At 36.1% G+C, this 21,715-nt stretch overlaps 1 protein-coding gene and 1 non-coding gene across 6 annotated transcripts in view; one reads left to right on the top strand and one right to left on the bottom strand.

The window, feature by feature from the left end:
* The window catches only part of Gabra3 (gamma-aminobutyric acid type A receptor alpha3 subunit), a 201,085-nt gene that overhangs the window by 34,305 nt on the left and 145,065 nt on the right, over positions 1 to 21,715 (top strand). The window lies entirely within an intron of this gene.
* LOC115030110 lies at positions 3,159 to 3,265 on the bottom strand. The gene has a single exon (XR_003835738.1). It is a non-coding gene; the product is annotated as a U6 spliceosomal RNA (small nuclear RNA).

Below are 21,715 nucleotides of genomic sequence, written 5' to 3'. Positions count from 1 at the left end.
TCAACAAATGGTGCTGATTCAACTAACTGTCAACATGTAGAAGAATGCAAATTGATCCATTCTTATCTCCATGTACAAAGCTCAAGTCTAAGTGGATCAAGGACCCCCACATAAAACTAGAGACACTGAAACTATTAGAAGAGAAAGTGGGAAAGAGCCTTGAACTCATGGGCACAGGGAAATTTTCCTTTTGGCCATCTACTGCTGGGCATACATTTAAGATAGTTTATTTGACCAGTGAGACTCCCTTGGAGAAAAGTAAATTTTCATTTGCAAGTGGTTATCAATTGGAGATTGCTTCTGGGTTAGGAATAGGGATATGTGTCCACTTTTAGCTCTAAGACCCCATCTGGTGTAGACCTGTGCAGGCCATGTTCATACTGCCTCACTCTCTGTGCACTAATATGTTTAGACCAAGATTATTTAATGGCTCTTGTTTTCTTGTTGCCCTCCATCCTTTCTGGCTCTTAAAATATTTCTGCCTCTTCTTCCACAAGGTTCCCTAAAGCCCTGGGGAGGGATTTTATGGAGATATCCTGGTGAGGGCTGAGTGTTCCAAGATGTCTCATTTTCTGTATATTATCTGGCAGTATTTCTCTGTATTTGTTCCTATCTGCTGCAGGAGAAAGATTATTTGATGATGGCTCAGCAAAGGACTGATAGATGATTCTAACAGAATGTCATTAAAATCATATTATTGCTACATTTTTGTGTGTTTGAATTTTTATTGGATATTTTAGTTATTTACATTTCAAATGTTATCCCCTTTCCCAATTTCCCCTCTGCAAACCCCCTATCCCATCCCCTCTTATCCTGCTTCGATGAGGGTGCTCCCCCAGCCACCTACCCACTCCAACCTCACTGACCTAGCATTTTTCTACACTGGAACATCAAGCCTTCACAGGCCCAAGGGCCTCCCCTCACATTGATGCCAGATAAGGCCCCTTTAGCTCCTTCAGTCCTTCCCCTGACTTCTCCATTGGGGTCCCTGTGCTCAGTCTGATGGTTGGCTGCAAGAATCTACATCTGTATTGGTCAGGATCTTGCAGAGCTTCTCAGGAGACAACTATATCAGGCTCCTGTCAGCAAGCACTTCTTGGCATTCATAATAATGTCTAGGTTTCTTGTTTGCATGTGGGATGGATCCCCAGGTGAGGCAGTCTCTGATGTCCTTTCCTTCAGTCTCTGCTCCACACTTTGTCCCTGTATTCCCGTTAGACAGGAACAATTTTGGGTTAAAATTTTGGAGATGGGTGGGTGGCCCCATACTTCAACTAGGGAGCCATGTCTAACCTCTGGATATGTTCTCCATCCCCTTTGTGGGGTATTTCAGCTGATGTCATCCCAGTGGGGTCCTGGGAGGCTCTTGCTTTCCTGGCATCTGGGACTTTCTGGTTGCTATCCTCAGTTCCCCATTCCCTATTGCTACACACCTCTGTTCAATATTCTGACCCTCTGTAGTCTCCTCCATCTCCTCCCATACCTGACTCTTCTCTTTTCCCTCTCCCTCTCTTCTCTTCCTCCCAAGTCCCTCCCACCTTCTACTTCCCTTGATTATTTTGTTCTCTCTTCTAAGTAGGACTGAAACATTCACTCTTTGGTCTTCCTTCTTCTTGAGCCTCATGTGGTCTGTGAGTTGCATTGTGTATATTTCATGTTCTTTTCCTAATATCCACTTATCATAGAGTACATGCCATGTGTGGTCTTTTGTGACTGTGTTACCGCACTCAGGATGATCCATCCACTTGCCTGTGAATTTCATGAAGTCATTGTTTTTAATAGCTGACTAGTACTCCATTGTGTAAATGCACTGCATTTTCTGTATCCATTCCTTTGTTGAGGGACATCTGGGTTCTTTCCAACTTCTGGCTATTATAAATATGGCTACTATGAACATAGTGGAGTATGTGTCCTTGTTATATATTGGAGCATCTTTTGGGTATATGCCCAGGAGTGGTATTGCTAGGTCCTCAGGTAGCACTATTTCCAGTTTTCTGAGGAATTTCCAGACTGATTTCCAGAGTGGTTGTACCAGTTTGCAATCCTACCAGCAATGGAGGAGTGTTCCTCTTTCTCCACATCCTCATNAGCATCTGCTGTCACCTGAGTTTTTTATTTTAGCCATTCTGACTGGGGTGAGGTAGAGTTTCAGGGTTGTTTTGATTTGCATTTCCCTGATGACTAAGGATGTTGATCAGTTTTTAAGTGCTTCTTGCCCATTTGATATTCCTCAGTTGAGAATTCTTTGATTAGCTCTGTACCCCATTTTTAATAGGGTTATTTGGTTCTCTGGAGTGTAACTTCTTTAGTTCTTTGTATATATTGGATATTTTGTTTTTGTTTTTGTTTTTGTTTTTTTGACAGTATCCTTTGCCTTACAGAAGCTTTGCAATTTTATGAGGTCTCATTTTGTATATTGTTGATCTTAGAGCATAAGCCATTGGTGTTCTGTTCAAGAAAATTTCCCCCGTGCCTATGTTTTCAAGGCTCTTCTCCACTTTCTTTTCTATTAGTTTCAGAGTATCTGGTTTTATGTGGAGGTCCTTGATCCACTTGGATTTAAGCTTTGTACAAGGAGATAAGAATGGATTGATGCATTCTTCTACATGTGGACTGCCAGTTGAACCAGCACCATTTGTTGAAAATGCTGTCTCTTTTCCACTGGATGATTTTAGCTCCTTTGTCAAAGATCAAGTGACTGTAGGTGTGTGGGTTCAGTTCTTGGTCTTCAATTCTATTCTACTGATCTACCTGCCTGTTCCTGTACCAGTACCATGCAGTTTTTATCACAATTGCTCTGTAGTAGAGCTTGAGGTCAGGGATGGTGATTCCCCCTGAAGTTCTTCTATTGTTGAGAACAGTTTTCAGTATCCTGGATTTTTTTTCTTAATCCAAATGAATTTGAGAATTGCTCTTTTTAAGTCTATTGAGAATTGAGCTGGAATTTTGATGGGGATTGCATTGAATCTGTAGATTGCTTTTGGTAAGATAGTCATTTTTACAATGTTGATCCTGCCAATCCATGAGCATGGGAGATCTTTCCATCTTCTGAGGTCTTCTTTGATTTCTTTCTTCAGAGACTTGAAGTTCTTGTCATATAGATCTCGCTTGGTTAGAGTCACACCAAGATATTTTATATTGTTGCTGACTATTGTGAAGAAAGTATGGAACGCTTCACAAGTTTGCATGTCATTCTTGCGCAGGGCCCATGCTAATCTTCTCTGTATTGTTCCAATTTTAGTATATGTGCTGCTGAAGCAAGCACATTATTGCTACATGTTTACTGTTAATTTTCCAACAGTAGTATTTAGTTTTTACCCTAGGTCCCTAGGCTATGTACTCTCAGGCTCTTGATCACCCAGGCAGTTTTGTACATGGTTTCCATCTTGTGGAGTGGGCCTTAACTCAAATCTGATATTTGTTGTTCACTCCCACAATATTTGTCCCACCATTGTTCTAGGATATCTTATAGGCAGGACACCATTGTAGATCAAAGAGTTTGTGGCTGGGTTGGTGTTTAAGTTTCTCCTTTGTTAACATGAAGAGTACCTTCCTGTACCAAAGAAAACAGCATGCAGGTGTGAAGGCTCTATGTGGGCATGCAAGTTTTGTATGTCCAATCAGGTGTGATGGCCTTGTCAGTTTGTGCATAGCAAACTTTAGACTTAGCAACAGCCTTAATTGTTTGGGGTTGGGGGCTGGTGAGATGGCTCAGTGGGTAAGAGCACCCTACTGCTCTTCCGAAGGTCCAGAGTTCAAATCCCAGCAACCACATGGTGGTTCACAACCATCCGTAACAAGATCTGGCGCCCTCTTCTGGAGTGTCTGAAGATAGCTACAGTGTACTTACATATAATAAATAAATAAATCTTAAAAAAAATTGTTTGGGGATTTCCATGGGATCCCTTTGGCCAATAACTCACTGAGATGTAGCCCAATCTTTGTACTGGTAGGTTAATTTATTGACAAGTGGTGGCTCATTTTTTGGCAGTTTCATATCTTTATCCATTTTTCTGTTGAGAGACATCTAGGTTGTTCCAGATTTAGGCTATTAGGAGTAGAGTAACACTGAACATAATTGAGCAAGTATCTCTGTGGTAGGATGAAGCATCCTTTGGGTATATACCCAAGAGTGGTATAGCTGGATTTGGAGGGTAGATGAATTTCCATCTTCTTGAAGAAGCACCATATTGATTTCCATAGTGACTGTGCAAGTTTGCACTCCCACCAGTAATGAAGGCTTGTTTCCTCTGCTCCACATCCTTTCCAGCATGAGCTATTATTTGTCTTAATGATCTTAGCCATTAGATGGGTGTCAGATGCAAACAAAGTAGTTTTGATTTGCATTTCCCTGGTGACTGAGCATGTTGTACATTTCTTGTTTTCTCAGCCATTTGAGTTTTCTCTTTTGTTTAAATCTGTACTCCATTTTTCAATTCACTTGTTTTCTTAATATCTAGTTTTTGAGTTCTTTATATATTTTGGATATTCTTTTATATGATATGTATACTGTTATAAATAAATACATTTAAAACTTATTTTAAATTTCTTTTTGTCATACACAGTTTTATTTTGTACCTTTATTTTTACTGTAATTATTGATATAAGTTTATTTTGTAAATGTAAAAAATAAAAGTTTTACTATGATAGTATTATATATGCATCATTATGGGATTGAGTTAAGTATTTTTACAGTGGCATAGAAATATAACCAATTTTGAGTAGTTGATCTTATGTTCGAGGTAGCAATTAATCCAATTAGTAATATCATTTATTCATCTATAAATTAATTTATTGTTAAAATTATTATTTGTATATTTCATATTATATTGTTGCTCTGTCTTAGCATATTGTCTGTAGCTTCCAGTACCATGTTAGATGAGTGGAAATAATTGTATTTTGTAATTTCTTTCTTATGTCACCTAAAAATTCCATTGTTTAATTATAAAATATGAATTTTGTTATTTCCTTTCCCTTCATTACTTTATAGGACTAGTAGTCTTATCTAGGGTCACTCTCATAGACTCCTGGGAGTTTTCATTGTCCTACATTTCTACCTTATCCTAGAGATGCCCCTCATCAATTTCAGTTCACCTTCATAGTTCTTCCTTCTTCCATCTTCCCCAGACTTGAACCCACATGTTACCTCCTCATCTGCTCTCCCACCTTATTCCCTCCATCCATCCACTCCACCATGTCTATTTTACTGGATCTGTGGACTGTGGCATGATTTTCCTGCATTTTATGGCTAATATCCACTTATAAATTATTTTATTCTATGTTTGTTTTTTCTGGGTCTGGTTTACCTCACTCAGTATGATTTTTTTTCTATTTTCATCCATTTGCCTTCAAATTTCATGATGTCATTGTTTTTAATAGCTGAGTAATATTTCATTATGTAAATGTACCACATTCTTCTTATCCATTCTTTGGATGAGGGACATCTAGGTTGTTTCCAATATCTGGCTATTACAAATAAAGCTGCTATGAACATAGTTGAGCATGTTCCTTGTGGTATGGTGGAGCATCTTTTGGGTATTTGCCTAGGAGTGGGATAGCTGGGCCTTGAGGTAGAAACTCTTTCCAGTTTTCCAAGAAACAACCAAATTCATTTGCAAAGTAGTTAGTTGTACAAGTTTGTACTCCCACCAACAATGGAGGAGTGTTCACTTTCTCAACATCCTTGCCAGCACAAGTTGTTGCTTGCATTTATGATCTTAGTCATTATGATGTGTGTAAGATGGAATCTCAGAGTCATTTTGATTTGCATTTCCCTGATGGCTAAGGAGACTAAGGATGTTGAACATTTCTTTAAGTGCTTCTTGGGCTAGTAGAGATACCTCTGTCAAGAATTCTTTGTTTAGATCTCTCACTCATTTTAAAAATTGGGTTATTTGGTTTTTGGTGTGTAATTTCTTGAATTCTTTATAAAGATTGGATACAAGTCCTTTGTGGGATACAGGGTTGATGAAAATCTTTTTCCATTCTGTAGGTTGACATTTTGTCCTATTGATGGTGTCTTTTGCATTAAAGAAGATTTTTATTTTCATGAGGTCCCATTTATTAATTGTTGATTTTTGTTGCTTAGCTGTTGGCATTTTGCTTGGGAAGTTGTCCTCTGTACCAATATGTTATTGGCTATTCTCTACTCTCTCTTATATCAGATTTAATGCACTTGGTCTTTGATCCACTGGACTTGACTTTCATTCAAGGTGCTAGATATGTATCTCTTTGCATTATTCAAAATGCAGATATGCAGTTAAACCGGCACCATTTGTTGAAGATGCTTTCTTTTTTTCTATTGTATGACTTTGTAAAAAATCAAGTATATGTGGGTATATGGGCTTACTTCTGGGTGTTTCATTAAATTTCATTGATGAACTTGTCTGTTTTTATGCCAATACCATGCTGTTTTTATTACTATTGCTCTGTAGTACAGCTTAAATCAGTGATGGTAATACCTCTGGAAGTTCTTATATTGTACAGGATTGTTTTAGCTATCATGGGTTTTTTGTTTTTCCATTTGATGTTGAGTATTGTTTTTTCAAGGTCTGTAAAGAATTGTGTTAGAATTTGGATGGCAATCCCATTGAATCTGTCGACTACTTTTGGTAAGATGGCCATTTTGACTATATTAATCCTACTCATCCATGAGCATGGGAGATCATTCCATCTCCTGAGATCCTCCTCAATTTCTCTCTCAGAGACTTGAAGTTCTTGTCACACAGATCGTCCACTTGATCTAAGATATTTTATATTTTTGTGACTATTTTAAAGGGTATTGTTTCCCTAATTTCTTTCTCAGCCAGTTTATTGTTTGTATAAAGGAGGGCTACTATTTTTTTTAAGTTAATTTTGTATCTGGTCACTTTGCTGAAGGTGTTTATCAACTTTAGGACTTGTCTAGTAGAATTCTTGGGGTTACTTATGTATACTATCATATCATCTGCAAATAGCTGAGAGTATTGTTCTCTTAGTTTCTAATTGATTTATGTTCTGAGTTGATTATTTCCTACTGTCTACTCCTCCTGGGTTTGTTTGCTTCTCTTTGTTCTAGAGCTTTCATGTTGATGCTAATTTGCTAGTATGAAATCTCTCCAATTTCTTTATAAAGGCAATTAGTGCCAAGAACTTTCCTCTTAGCACTCCTTTCATTGTGTCCCATAAGTTTGGGTATGTTTTTGCATTCATTTTCATTGAATTCTAGAAAGTCTTAAATTTATTTATTTCTTCCCTGACCCAGTGGTCATTGAGTTATTCAATTTCCATAAGTTTGTAAGTTTTCTGTTGTTTCTGTTGTTATTGATATCCAGCATTAATTCATGGTGGTCTGAGTGTGGAGGGTTGTTTCAGTTTTCTTGTATATGTTGAGACTTGCTTTGTTGACAGAGTATATGGTCAATTTTGGAGAAGGTTCTATGAGGTGTTGAGAAGAAGGTACATTCTTTTGTGTTTTGGTGAAATGTTCTATTGATATCCATTAGGTCCATTTGAATCATAACATCTGTTAGTTTCATTATTTCTCTGTTTAGTTTCTGCTTGGATGACCTATCCATTGGTGAGAGTGGGGTGTTGAAGACTCCCACTATCAATGTGTGTGGGTCGATGTGAGATTTAAACTTTAGCAATGTTTTCTTTCTCTTTTAAACAAATGTGTGTGTACTTGTATTTGGGGCATAGATATTCAGAATTGAGACATGATCTCCGTGGATTTTTCTTTTGATATATATGAAGTGTTTCTCCCCTCTCTTTGGATTAATTAGGGTTAATTAATATATAATAAAATAAGTCTATTTTATTAGATATTAGAATGGCTACTCCAGCTTGCTTCTTGTTCCACCCCTTTAATGTGAGGTAATTTCTGTCATTTTTGCTGAGGTGTGTTTCTTGTATGCAGCAGAATGATGGATTCTGTTTATGCATCTACTCTGTTAGCCCATGTTTCTATTGGGAAATTGAGACCACTGGGGTTGAGATATTAATGACCAAATGAGTGGTAATTCCTGTTATTTTGGTGTTGGTGGTGGTAGTATATGTGTGTGTTTGTTTGTTTTATTGGTGTGAAATTGTTTATTTCTTGTGTTTTCTTGTGTGATAGATAGGTTTACTGGGTTGGAGTTTTACTTTGTATCTCCTGCGTAGGGCTAAATTTGTGGACAGATAATTTTTAAATTTGGACTTTGTTATGGAATATCTTGTTTTCTCCATTTATGGTGATTAAAAGTTTTTCTGGGCATAGTAGTCTGAACTATCATCTGTGGCCTCTTCTAGTCTGCAGGATATCTGCCTAGGCCCTTCTGACTTAGAATCTCTATTGAGAAATCAGGTGTAATTCTCATAGGCCTGCCTTTATATGTTACTTGGCCCCGTTTCCCTTGCAACTTTTAATATTCTTGCTAGTTTCTGTACATTTAGTGTTTTAATTCTTATGTTGCAGGGGGATTTTTTTTCTGGTTCACTCTATTTTGTGTTCTGTAAGCTTCTTGCATATTTATAGGCATCTCCTTCTTTAGGTTAGGGAAATTTTCTTCTATGATTTTGTTGAAAACCTTTTCCGGTCCTTTGAGATGGGGATCTTCTTCTATTCCTTTCCTTTCATAGTGTTCCAAATTCCCTGGATGGTTTATGTCAGAGAAAAAAATTAGATTTAATGTTTTCTTTGATCTATGTATTGATGTCTTCTATTTTGTCTTCTACACCTGAGATTCTCTCCTTCATCTCTTGTATTCTGTTGGTGATGCTTGTATCTGTTGTTCCTGTTCTCTTCCCTTCCCTAGGTTTGCCAACTCCAGGAGTCCCTCATTTTGTATTTTCTTTATTGTTTCTATTTCCATTTTCAGGTCTTGAACAGTTTTATTCATTTCCTTCACGTGTTTGATTGCATTTTCCTGGATTTTTAAAAGGGGATTTGTTCATTTGCTCTTTAAAGCCCTCACTTATCTTCAAGATTGGATTTAAAGTCATTCTCCCGTGTTTCAACTGTGTTAGGATATCAAGGGCTTGCTGTAGTAGGATAGCTAGACTCTCCTGATACCATATTGCCCTGGCTCTTGTTTGTGTTCTTATGTGGGTCTTAAGGCATCTGGTTGTCCCTGGTGCTAGTAGATCTCAGGGAGTGCAGGCTGAACTGTGGGCTGGAAAATGGCGTTCAGGGGACAGGATGCAGCTTACAGCATGCATGCTTTCGGGAGACTTAGTAGATAGTGGTTGAGGGAGGGTTTTGACCGGATTTTTCTCTGCTGTTGGCAGGCCTTTGGGGATGCAGGTAGAGTTATGGGCTGGAAAATAGAATGTAGGGGACAGGGTGTATTTTGCCACTGTAGGGTGTTTCCCAGGGAGACCTGGCAGGCAAGGGTTCTGGGGTGGGGTCATACCTGCTTGTTCAGGTGCTGGCAGGCCTTCAGAAAAGCAAGCAGAGCTGTGAGCCCGAAATTAGAGCTCAGGGGATAGGGCACAGCTTACTGCTGTTAAATGTGCTCCCAGGGGGGGACCACCAGGCAGGGTATTGTGGGAGGAGCAGGGGTCTCACCTGGTTGTCTCTGATGCCAGCAGGTCTCCAGGAATGCATGAAGAGCATTATTTTTCTTTTATGTCAAATTTTCCTTAGGTTTTAGAAAATGATGCTAGCTTTAAAAAACGAATGAAAACAATTAGTTGTACATTCTAGAAGACATTATGTAATAGTGAGGCTATTTATTCTTTGCATGTGTAGAGGAACTCACTGTTAATGCCATCTGGACTTCAAGTTTTCTTTGGGGAGTATATTTAGTTGCATTGCCAATTTTTTATGTAGTTGAAGGAATATTTAGATTATATATTTTCTTCTGTCAGTGTTGTTTTTTGAAATGTCCACCTAAAATTTCACATTATTGGCATAAATATATCCATTTTAAATCAATTGGATATACAATTATGCCCTCCTTCCCATTCCCAGCACTGGGTTTTTGTTTGTTTTAAAAGTTATTTATCAGTCTTCAAGATGATGTTTATTGTTATTTGTTCATTTCTATTTTATTACAAGATTTTTATTTCATCAATTTAAATTTAATACTTATTGTATTTTCTTTGGTTTTAGCTTGATTATATTTTGTTAATCCAGTTGTATGTGGTATGTTAGTTAGGAGCAGGAGTTCATGTCCATTAAATAAAAGGTTTTCTAATTCTTAATTTTCAAATATACTCCACCATGGCAATAAACTTCACCCTCATAATGAATCTATTGTTTCTCAGACTTTTCATTTGCTATATATCTGTTTTCATGTCATACAAGGTATTTTTGGACTTCATTTTTCTTTTTAATTGCTTAATTTCTTATTCAAATTTATTTTCTATTCAAGTTTTCTTTCTTTTCTTTTCGTCTTCTTTTGTTTCCTGATGCAAAATTTTACTTTGTAGCTCAAGGAAGCTTCAAACTTGTTTGTAATGCAGGCTAGCTTTTAAGTTGCAGTCCTCCTACCTCAGCCTCACAAATACTGCGGTTACAGATGTGTGCCACCGCAGCAGGGCAGAATTGTCCTTTACAAACAGTTGTATGCTGGACATAGCTTCTTGGTTGGGAGCAGGAGTTTATGTCCATTTCCTCCAATCAAAAGTGGAGTGTTTTTGATTTGAACCTATGCCGGCCCTGTTCATGCTGCTGTAGTTTCTGTGAAAAAAATATATATATCAGTCTTGTTGTGTCTGGAAGATACTGTTTGCTCAGTGACATCTATCCCCTCTGGCTTTTATGGCTTTCTGCCTCATCTTCTGTATATGTCAATGAATTCTCACTATTTTGTAGGACATCAGAATAATACAGCACCTGGATTACATGTGAGATTTTGTTTTTGTTTTTAGTATATCAAAATTTTATTGGTTTTAAATTATTCCTTGTAAGTTTTGTTTGAATACGTTATTTTAAATAAAAATGGAAAAGGTCCTGGCTACATTATTTTTATTTTTTCAATTTTGAAATAATTCATAGAAAATGAATTCATGGAAAGATACATAAACAATTCATAGATCTTTATGAACTCCACACCAATTTTACTTTAGTATATGCAGCTATATAAGGATTTTTTTATATGTAGCCAGTTTTGAGTATCTGTGGGTATACTTCTATGCAGCCTAATCATATGCAGACACAAAGACATATATATTTGTAAAGACATTACTACAATCAAGGTATAGAGTTAAAACTCTGTCATGTTACCCAATTCCAGTAGTATCCATCCATCTCTTCCATTCAAACCAGTAATATGTTCTCCATCTCTCTCTATACTTTTGCCAGTTTAATAATATTATAAAATTTTAATTACACATTATATAACCTTTTGAAATTGACTTTAAAAATTTAATAGATTATATTTTAGACCAGTTCTAGGTTTACAGAAAACTGAGCAAACAGTACAAGTTTTCTTCTATGTTTTTTCTATTATTGAGTATTAGTGTGATGTATTTATTATTATTGGTGCATCAGTTCTTAAAGCAATATTGTTAACTACATAGCTTGTAATGTATAATGTTATATTTGCACAACTACAGAGCATTTTCACTTATTGAAATTCTGTGTCCTCTATACACCACTCTTCTTCTCTTGACATTTTAAACTTTATATAGTTTTTACTAGAATGTCACATAATTGGCTAGTCTTTTTGACTTAATGATAGACATGTCAGGTTCTTTCAGAGTTTCCTTTGTGGCTTCACAATTCATTCACTTTTTGGTAACAAATGATATTTAATTATATGACTGTGCCACAGGGCGTTCATTTCTATAAGTATGTATTGATTGCCTCCAACTTTCAGTCATTATATATAAAGCTGATGTCAACATTTATGTATAGACTTTCATATGTATATAGGTTTTCAACTTACTTGGATAAATATCCAAAAGTTTAAAACCTTTATTATATTTGGGAATATGTTTGGATTTGAAAGTTATCCTCTCATCTTTCATTCTCACCAGTAATGAATGAGCTCTGCTATTTCTGCATACCCTTAATAAGCATTTGGTGTTTTCAAAGTCTTGTATTTCGACCATTCTTACAAAAGGAAAGACTAAGTCATGGTTGTTTGAATTTGCACTTTGTAATGCCATATGATGCTAAGAAAATTCTTTATTCTCTGTGATGAGATATTGATGTCTTCTGCATGATCTCTTTGAGTTCACTGCAAATTGGTCCTTGTAGCAGCAATCATTTTCTCTCAGTGCTGAGCTTTATTTTGAAGAAGGAGTATAGTTGAATTTGTTTATCTAATGAAATGGTTTTTTTGTGTGTTGTCCTAATTTTGGAACTCTTAAGAGTAGATCTAGAGGAAGATACCTGACTTTGCTCTCTGGCTTCCACACACAGACATACAAATGCTTGAGTATCCACATAAGCAAGCAAACATACTTGCTCATACATTACATACATGCACACACAAAGTCTAAATATATGTTTACATGTTTGTAAAAAATACTATAAACCTTCAAAAATCTATTGGTTATCATGTGCAGTGACAGAAATCTTCAAATATTTTAAATTGTACAGTCACATTAATGTATATACATTTCTGCTAACAACTAACTATTACAAAATTGTGTTCTTAAAACTCACTGTACAACAAAATGAAAGAAAAATAGGGTTAGTATTATTATCAGTGTACAGATTTTTTAGTGTATGTGAGTCTGTGTTTGTTAGTTAGATATAGGAATCTGGCCTTGCTTTACTTTTAGCCTTTCCATTTTCCTCTTTCCACTGTCATTTCTTGCTATACTGCTTAAGATTCCACTGTCATTGTAAGAGTTTTGAGAATAAACACTGTGACGCTGACTATAACAGGAAAATAGCCATTTTTCAACGTTAAAAAGGCTTTTGGTTAAACTTTTCTTCAAATATTCTTTATAATGTTGCATATATCAACCATTTGTAGTTTGCATAATTCTTAAAAAGTTACTACATCTTTTGATTTGCTTGTGAGTATGTGTGCATGTGTATCGTGACATACTTGTGGAGGTCAACTTGTAGAAGTTAGTTCTTTGCTTTCACTGTGTGGGTCCTGGGGGTCAGACTCAGGTCATAAGGCTTTGTAGCAAGCATATTTAATGGTGGAGCTATCTTGCTGGCTTACAATCTCATGTTTCTAATTTTCTACTTTTTTGGTCTTTCAAATCATGACTGATTTATTATCCAGTAGACTGATGGCTCAGTGCTTATAGTGTTGTTTCAGTTATTTAATTCTGACTTGAAACAAATGTTAGTTCTTTTCTGTCCCTGGAAAAGATTTTACTTTGAAAAAAAATCTTTAGTTCTATTTTTGGCATACTATCAGTTACTTGCCATAAAACTAATAACTATGTAATGGACTATCTCATTTATAATTTGTTATTATATTTGGCTGTCTACATTTTTAATTTTCTTTAATTATGACTATATAATTGTTCAAGTTGGAGATTTTTTGATCCTAAGGATAGCTTTGACCTAGAAAATAAGTGGTCATATTCTTGTTTAATACTCAGTTGATATTCCTTTGGCTTATATAATTTTCCATCTGGAACTTTAGTTATTATAATAACTGATTTTCTCATTGCTATGACCAAATAATTGACAAAAGTATCTGACGGGAGACATTTATTTTGTGACAGGCACGAAAAGAATTTATAGTATGGCTTGCTCATGTCTCAGCAAGAAGATATCTTTGAAACTCAACCTTAGCAACCCACTTCTGCCATCTGGGTCACAGTTTCACAGATTCTACTTTCATATCAAAACAATGTTACCAGCTGAGGACTACGTGTTAAACCAGATGAGCCTCTGTGGGACATTTTCCACCATTGTCTAGTTTGACTCATTAATCCTTAAAAAACAACAACAACAACAACAACAACAACAACAACAAACAACAACAAAAAACAACAAACCTGGGATCTATTTGCAAATGAAGGACTTTAAACTCAGAGACAATATATAATCTACTCCATAAATTTATCTTTGCAGCAAAAGAGATACCATGTGGTGATTTTCTACCTGGGTATGCAGATGAGGTTAGGGTGGTGTAGAGATCAGCATTTGCTCATGGCATTGATTTAGTCTGTACAGAGGGAAAGATGGTGTGTTTGTTCCCCTCTATACATCAGTTTCTGGCATACAAATTGTGCATTGGTTCACCATTTACTGAGATGATAATAGTATTCCTTGGGGTGAACTTTTAGTCTTGAGTTTCTTTATTTGGATATATTAAAATACCTTAGATAACCTTTGTTTTTGTTACCCATGGTTGCTTTCTAATTTCAAGTATCATGCTGGGTTTATATCTGAGATACTTGAACTTTGAAATAAACTGAACTGTAGAGCTCCGTTGGGAGGGGTATGTGAGAAAGCTGAAGAGGCAGGAAGCAGGGAAGAGGATTAATGGCTTTGGCTGAAACCAAAGCACCCTGGGTTTAAGAACTACATGGGTTTTGTTCTTTGGACAGCTATATCAGATTTTTAAATCCCTTAGTGCTGGTTTGTACATGGCATTATCCAAATCTCTCTATCGTACATTCTCTGCTGCTCTCCTAAAATGCTTTCCCAGCAGATCCATAGTGAAATTATATTTCTTGCACATGCTTAGGATTGGTTTCTAGAAACAAGGCTGGCTCTTTGTTATATGGGAGATATCAAATAGCAAATTGGCCAAGAAGTATTTTTTCCCTCCTAAAAATATAACTGAATTCTCTCCAATCCTATGGGCACCTTCAACTTTAAATGAACTATGAAAATGCTATGTGACCAAAGTTATTCAATTTGGGCTTAGTTTTTTTTTCCTCTAACATTCCGGTATTGCTTTCTGAGCAAGTAAAAATCTCTTCATGTTTTAGATTTATATCTTTTTAGGTTGAAACTTTCTTATCATTCCTACATATCCTGATTGGGTTAAGGATAAAATATGATAACAGATGCCAAAGTATATCATGAATATACAGAAATTATTATTAGAACAACATAATTACTGATTGCATACCTATCATATATTATCTACTTTAATCAAATATATATATATAATCAACAATTATATTTGTTTTTTATCTTTCTTTTAAATCATTTTACAATAAAAAAGAAACAGAAAATTACCCTTCTCTCAGAGATGAAGGAAACAAGTGTATTAAATTTTTATCACTGATATAAAAACCTATCACAACTAGAACACTTTAAAGCAATAAACATTAAAAAAATAGATTTGAAAAGTCTGTAAAGTTAAAATGCTATCAGCAGTGTGTTGTTTCTAGAAGCTTTGATGACAAATTTGCTTCCAAGATTCCTCAAATTATTGATAGATTTCAGTTTTAGTGATTGCTGAACTCAGGTCCCAATTTTCTTGCTGGTCATTGGCCAGAGCATTTTCTTAGCTTTTCAAGGCCACATATATTTGCTTTTCATGGATCTTTTTATCTTCGAAGCAGCAGTTAGTTCTCACCACTTTTGACTCTCTTCTGGTTTTTATTCTGCATTGCTTTTATCCTTTAAAGGACCCACTTGGAGAATATAGGGTATTCCCTTTATGTTAAACATATTAGATTATCATTTACTACCATCTGCAAAGGCACTTTGGCCATGTGATCTTAACATATACAGAGGTGTGATATTAGTGAATAAAGATCATGGGAAATAAAATCATGATACTATGTTGAGAGAACCATTTTTTGTGTTCAATTTTAGTATGTATGTTTGTAGACATACAATTAAAATAAAAGTAATAAAAGTAATTAATGCCACCAAACACAATGGGCTACGATTATCTTTTAAGGCACTTGGATCATCTATTCAAGTACTTTTTGCACCCCCTTTTCCCTCCCCCTCGTCTTTCCCTCCCAGGCCCCTTCCTCCCTCTACCTTTGGTGATTATTTTGTTCCTCCTTCTAAGTAGGATTGAAGCATCCATACTTTGGTCTTCCTTCTTGTTAAGTTTCATGTGGTCTGTGAGTTGTATCGTGGGTATTCTGAGCTTTGGGGCTAATATCCACTTATCAGTGAGTGCATACTATGCGTGTTCTTTTGTGATTGATTTCTTCACTCAGGATGATATTTTCTAGTTCCATATCCCTATGAATTTCATGAAGTCAAGTACATTTTGTTTTGTTTGTTTTATAATTTTCTTTCTAATTGTATAATTGACAGCTTCCACATAAAGGCTGTCTACCCCAGTGTCATGGTTGTTTATTACTGTGGCTTTTTATATTTAATGCTGCACTTAGTCCTCATGTTTTACTACATTTTCCTGATTCTGAACCTCCTCTATGGTCTTTGAGTTGGCTTGTTTGTTTTTGTTCTGCTATTTTAAACAACTTTATCATCATTAGTAACACCAGTGTTACTGCATTATAAACAGCAAAGCAAACAGACATTGTGTCTGATAATATAGTTTTGACTGCTGCTAATGTGTAGCTTCTCTGACATTTCTAGGGACATACTCTTATGGAAAGCTTCCTGTTCCTCTGGATTTTACAGTCTTTCCAGTTCCTCTTCAGAGATGATCCCTGAGCATCAACTGCAGGGATTGTATTGTAGATGTATCAACTTGGACTGAGCAACACACATATTTTTTACTGTTTAAATATCAACTTGAACTATTGGATCTATAATTATATCACTCACTCATTTCTCATATTAACTCGCATTAATTTGTTTTTCTTGTCTAGTCTCATTTATTGATTTTTGCTGATTTTTATTTTTTGATTCTTTTTTAATTTTATTGGATATTTTCTTTATTTGCATTTCAAATATTATCCCCTTTCCAGGTCTCCTGTCCAGAATCCCCCTATCCCATCTCCCCTCTCCCTGCCTCTATGAGGGTGCTCCCCCATTCACCCACCCACCCACTCCTGTCTTCCTGCCCTGGCATTCCCCTACACTGGGGCATCGGGCCTTCACAGAACCAAGGCCCTCTCCTCCCACTGATGACCGACAAGGCCATCCTCTGCCACGGGTCCCTCCATGTGTACTCTTTGTTTGTGGTCCAGTCCCTGGGAGCCCCCGGGGGGTCTGGCCAGTTACACTGTGTGTGTGTGTGTGTGTGTACTGTATGTGAGATACACACACACATACATACATACATACATACATACATACATACAGAGAGACAGAGACGGAGAGACAGAGAGGGAGAATATGTGTGTGTGCCTCTCTCTCTCTCTCTCTCTCTCTCTCTCTCTGTGTGTGTGTGTGTGTGTGTGTGTGATCAATTCTGGGTGTTCTGTTCTGCCACTCTGACTTTTGGAGATTTTTTTTTCTTTTTGCTGAAATTGGAGCAGCTCCTGATTGGCTAGACAGTCTGGCCAGCAAACTCCAGGGAACAATCTTCTCAACAGATGTGTGCTGCCATGCCCTGCTTCTACCTGAGTGCTCAGAGTCTCAACTCCCATTTTTATAGCTGTGTGACAAGAACATTGCTGACTATCTCTCTTCAGAACCAGGTTGACCTTTAGAAGAACTGTAGTTTGGCTTTGTTAATTTTATAATATGTTCTTGTGTATTACTGATTTCTAAAAAAAAAAAAAAAATAAGAGCTTATGCACATGACATTACTATAAATCAGCATGCTGTGTTATGTTGGCAGCAACCCCAAATGCTTTGTATTACTGTATCTCTTGAATGCATTGCTTTCTGGTGCATAACTGTAGTTTAATGCTTATTGATAAGTTCTCATTCTAATACATAATTGTTAGTATAGTACAATATGGATGTCAAGTTACTGATCACCTCACAGGTGCTGAAGTTTGTCTTTTGGAACAATACCATTCACTATTGTCTCCAAGGGCTATGAACACAAAATATAATTGCACCCTTATTTGCTCATATTTGTAGAGGCTATAACTGCAAAATGAAAATATTGGCAGGGCTATGCTATTTTTGTAGGTTCTGTGGAAAAATTTAATAGCTTTTGTTAGCTTCAAGAATTTCTTGGCTTGTGGCATCATCACTAGCTCTGTTGAGACATGCTGTTATCTTTTTTGTTGTTGTTCAAATTTCACTCTGTTTTTTTTTTTTATACAGACTGTAGTCACTGGATTTGTGGACCATGCAAACATATTACTGCATTTTCTGTTGATAAAATAGAATAGATGTGATTGAGTTATTTATAAATAAGGGAAGCTTATTTACCTCATAGTTCTAGAGCATGGAAGTCCAAGAGAAGATGTTCATAGCTGAAGATAGCCTTAGGCTACATCCAACATGATGGTAAAACAGTAGGGATATAGAAACATGTAAAAGAGAGAAAGCTCTAGGAGCACATTCAGTTTATGACCCAGACCTGCAACACCTATACTACTTCCGTGAGATTGATCCACTCTCTAAAGAAAAAAAAATTAATCCCTTTCAGCTTCTTAAAAGGCCATGCATTCTAACATTTCACAGTAGCTTTCAGATTTCAATATGAGTTTCAGGTGTAAGACATACTCAAATGTTTATAGCATAACTTCATGTTGAGTTTATTATGAGAAGACTCAGTTCCATATAAGATCACAACCGCAGGTATTGAGAATTATAACTTCAAAATCTCTTTGGAGAGGACATAATTCAATTCATAATAGCCTCTGTACTTGAAGACATACGCTTTTGTATTGTGGCTTTTAATTTTTTTAAATTTCATTAAGTTAAGTTTTATTTGTATACACACATACACTCATACACATATAGTCATTTTTTTTACTTTGGAACTATAAATATATAGTTCCAGAATGCATATATATATATATATATATATATGCATTCATACATATTCTTGGGTATATGTCTTTTACTACATATTTGCAATCCAATTGGAGGTCTAGAAAAGGGCATCTGCTTCCCGGGAAATAGAGTTATAACTAATTGTGTTTTAAAGATATGAATCATAATTAAGAACTCAAGGTTAAGATGTTCATCTGAACATTTGGCATAAGGTTTCATTTTGTACTGTTTACCTCTTCTCTTGACTGAAAACTTTATTTTGTTTGTGGATGTTGAATTGAGCTTATCTTTCTGTCTCGACCCACTACTGTAGTTTATCTGATTGCTTATTATGTGTGTACATTATCAACCACTATTGTTATCTGAAGATACATGATGAAAGCTACTAACCCATCCTGAGTATAAAAGACAAAAAAATCATGATTTCCTTCTGAATATAGAATGATTTGCATTAGTATGAATATTAGTTGTGTTATTGTGGCCAGTAGATCTTGTACAGGGAAGGATCCCTCAGTTTATGCTGACTGCTCATATACAGTTTCTATTATCAGTACTAATAGTTGTTTCTTCATATAATGGGATACCTTTGATTTTTTTTTTTTTTTTTACCAGAAACAGGCACAAATCCACATATGCCATGGCCTGATTACATGTAACTTGCTTTTGGTTTCATTGTCATCCTCTTGAAGCAGAGGTATCCATTGCTTATATACTTTTCTTATTAGCATACCATGTCTGAGTAATAATCATATCACAGTTTATTTCTGTAATATGTCGACATGTACTGGTATTACAGTTAGTAGCCTGTGTTCTGTAGGTGTATGGCTATATATTAGAAACATATATTCCAAGACTTTTTCTTACATTTTAGTCATCTAAGCACTCTATACTATTCAGATATTCTCTTAGACCAATGGCATGCATTCATTCTTTTAATAAAAGTTGAATGGATTATATTATTTTATTATTTGTGGCATCACATGCATTTCATTTTTCATATGTGAATTGACTCATTATCCAAAATGGTAACATATCTAAAAATTTTCAGTCGTGTGTTTGAAGTTGTTATACGATTTGTAAAAATACATAATGACAGTCTGTATTTTTCAGAAATAGAATACTTTGCTCCTTTCATGTTAATCTGTACACTGTGTGCTCTCCTACTAATATGAGTTTCTCTCTCCTTTGTCATTGTTGTCTTTGCTTGTAACATGGCATTAACACCTGTTGCAAGATGCTCTGTGTGTGCATTTTAGTCAAGTGCTCAGATGCTTGTGGTGGCTGCTTATGCACCACGAATGCTTGAGCATGTGCTATGGTACCTACTTTTACAACATTGCCATCTGCTTCTGGAACAAAGCCATTCATTACTCTGTTTTTAAACCATGTTCCATGTCTGTCTGTCAGGTGACTCACAGCATATTGTCATTTATTATTGTACTTAAAAGGGTGGGTGGTGAAGCCAAAATATTTGTGTTTGAATTTGAAAGTATTGATTGTTAACTGTGGGGTCTTGAATACCTCAATTTGCATTTCTGTTCTTTCATTTCCACAAAATGCCAAAGATGTCTCATAAATTTGTACATATTAATACATAATTGCATTTCCAACACTGAGTAGAATGTTGTGAAGTATATGTGACAACAGTAATGATGGTGATGATATGATATTCCTTAATTTCTTGTCATGGGTGCCAGTCTCAGTTCTGCAGCTAATATACATGTCTTTATGGTAAAACAATGATACTTGCAATAGTGTTTTAAAGACTGTGGTATAAGCTTATGCAATGGAGTGCTGACTCTCTTCGAATCAATGCTATCTGGAGTATTCTATTAATCATAACATGATTATTTTATTTTCTGCTCTTCTATAATCATTTTCCCCTGATATACTTGACCATCTACTCTTAAGTTATAGTCAAATTATTTCCTTGTAATGTCCGGAAATACACCTTGGTGCAATGCTCCATCATCAGAGAATCCTATGAATATATGTTGTGTTATTGCCTTTAGCATCATTGCCATGTCTTGGTGGCCTTATGAATGCTACCTTTATTCCCATATCTTTTTTATCTTAGCATATTCCCATGTTATTTGTTCCTGTATCACATCTACTTTTGTATTATAGAATCCATATAGGTTTTTGCTCATGCACCATGGTTGTCTGTGCACATAACATGCTTGTCTGCTCATACCCTATGGTTCCTGAGCAGGAATCTTAACTGTCTACTTCTCCATAGAAAAACAGTGTTTTATGTATCAGTTTATATTTTCTGGTTGCTTTTTCCTAGTACATGGACCTCTGCTCCCTCAACATACTGGTGTTTTTCCTGTACCATCTCTATCTGTTCCAATTCTATAGATGTTACCTTGTCACTAGACTTCCTGTGTGCATCACAGTCCAATGCTCAAATGCACCCCATGCACTATGAATGCTTAAGCATGTAACATTAATTTCTCATGTGATTTATCAGTATGATCTTCTCCTAGTCTGAAGGGAACCATGATTTACTAATTTCAAAATGATTCCATGTCTACTTGTTACAGCGTAATTTTTTAATATATTTTTATTACATCTATTCCTCAATTACATTTCCAATGCTATCCCAAAAGCTCCATACCCTCGCCCCCACTTCCCTACCCACCCATTCCCATTTTTTTGGCCCTGGCGTTNCCCNGTACTGGGGCATATAAAGATTGCATGTCCAATGGGCCTCTCTTTGCAGTGATGGCTGACTAGGCCATGTTTTGATACATATGCAGCTAGAGTCAAGAGCTTGGGGGTACTGATTAGTTCATAATGCTGTTCCACCCATAGGGTTGCAGATCCCTTCATCTCCTTGGGTACTTTCTCTAACTCCTCCATTGGGAGCCCTGTGATCCATCCAATAGCTGACTGTGAGTATCCATTCCTGTGTTTGCTAGGCCCCAGCATAGTCTCACAAGAGACAGCTATATCTGGGTCCTTTCAGCAAAATCTTGCTAGTGAATGCAATGGTGTCAGCGTTTAGATGCTGATCATGGGATGGATCTCTGGATA

This window comes from Mus caroli, chromosome X (genome assembly GCF_900094665.2).
Source record: "Mus caroli chromosome X, CAROLI_EIJ_v1.1, whole genome shotgun sequence".
Taxonomy (NCBI): domain Eukaryota; kingdom Metazoa; phylum Chordata; class Mammalia; order Rodentia; family Muridae; genus Mus; species Mus caroli.
The sequence above is the reverse complement of the archived record's forward strand: the minus strand, read 5'-3'. Positions and strand labels throughout refer to the sequence as shown.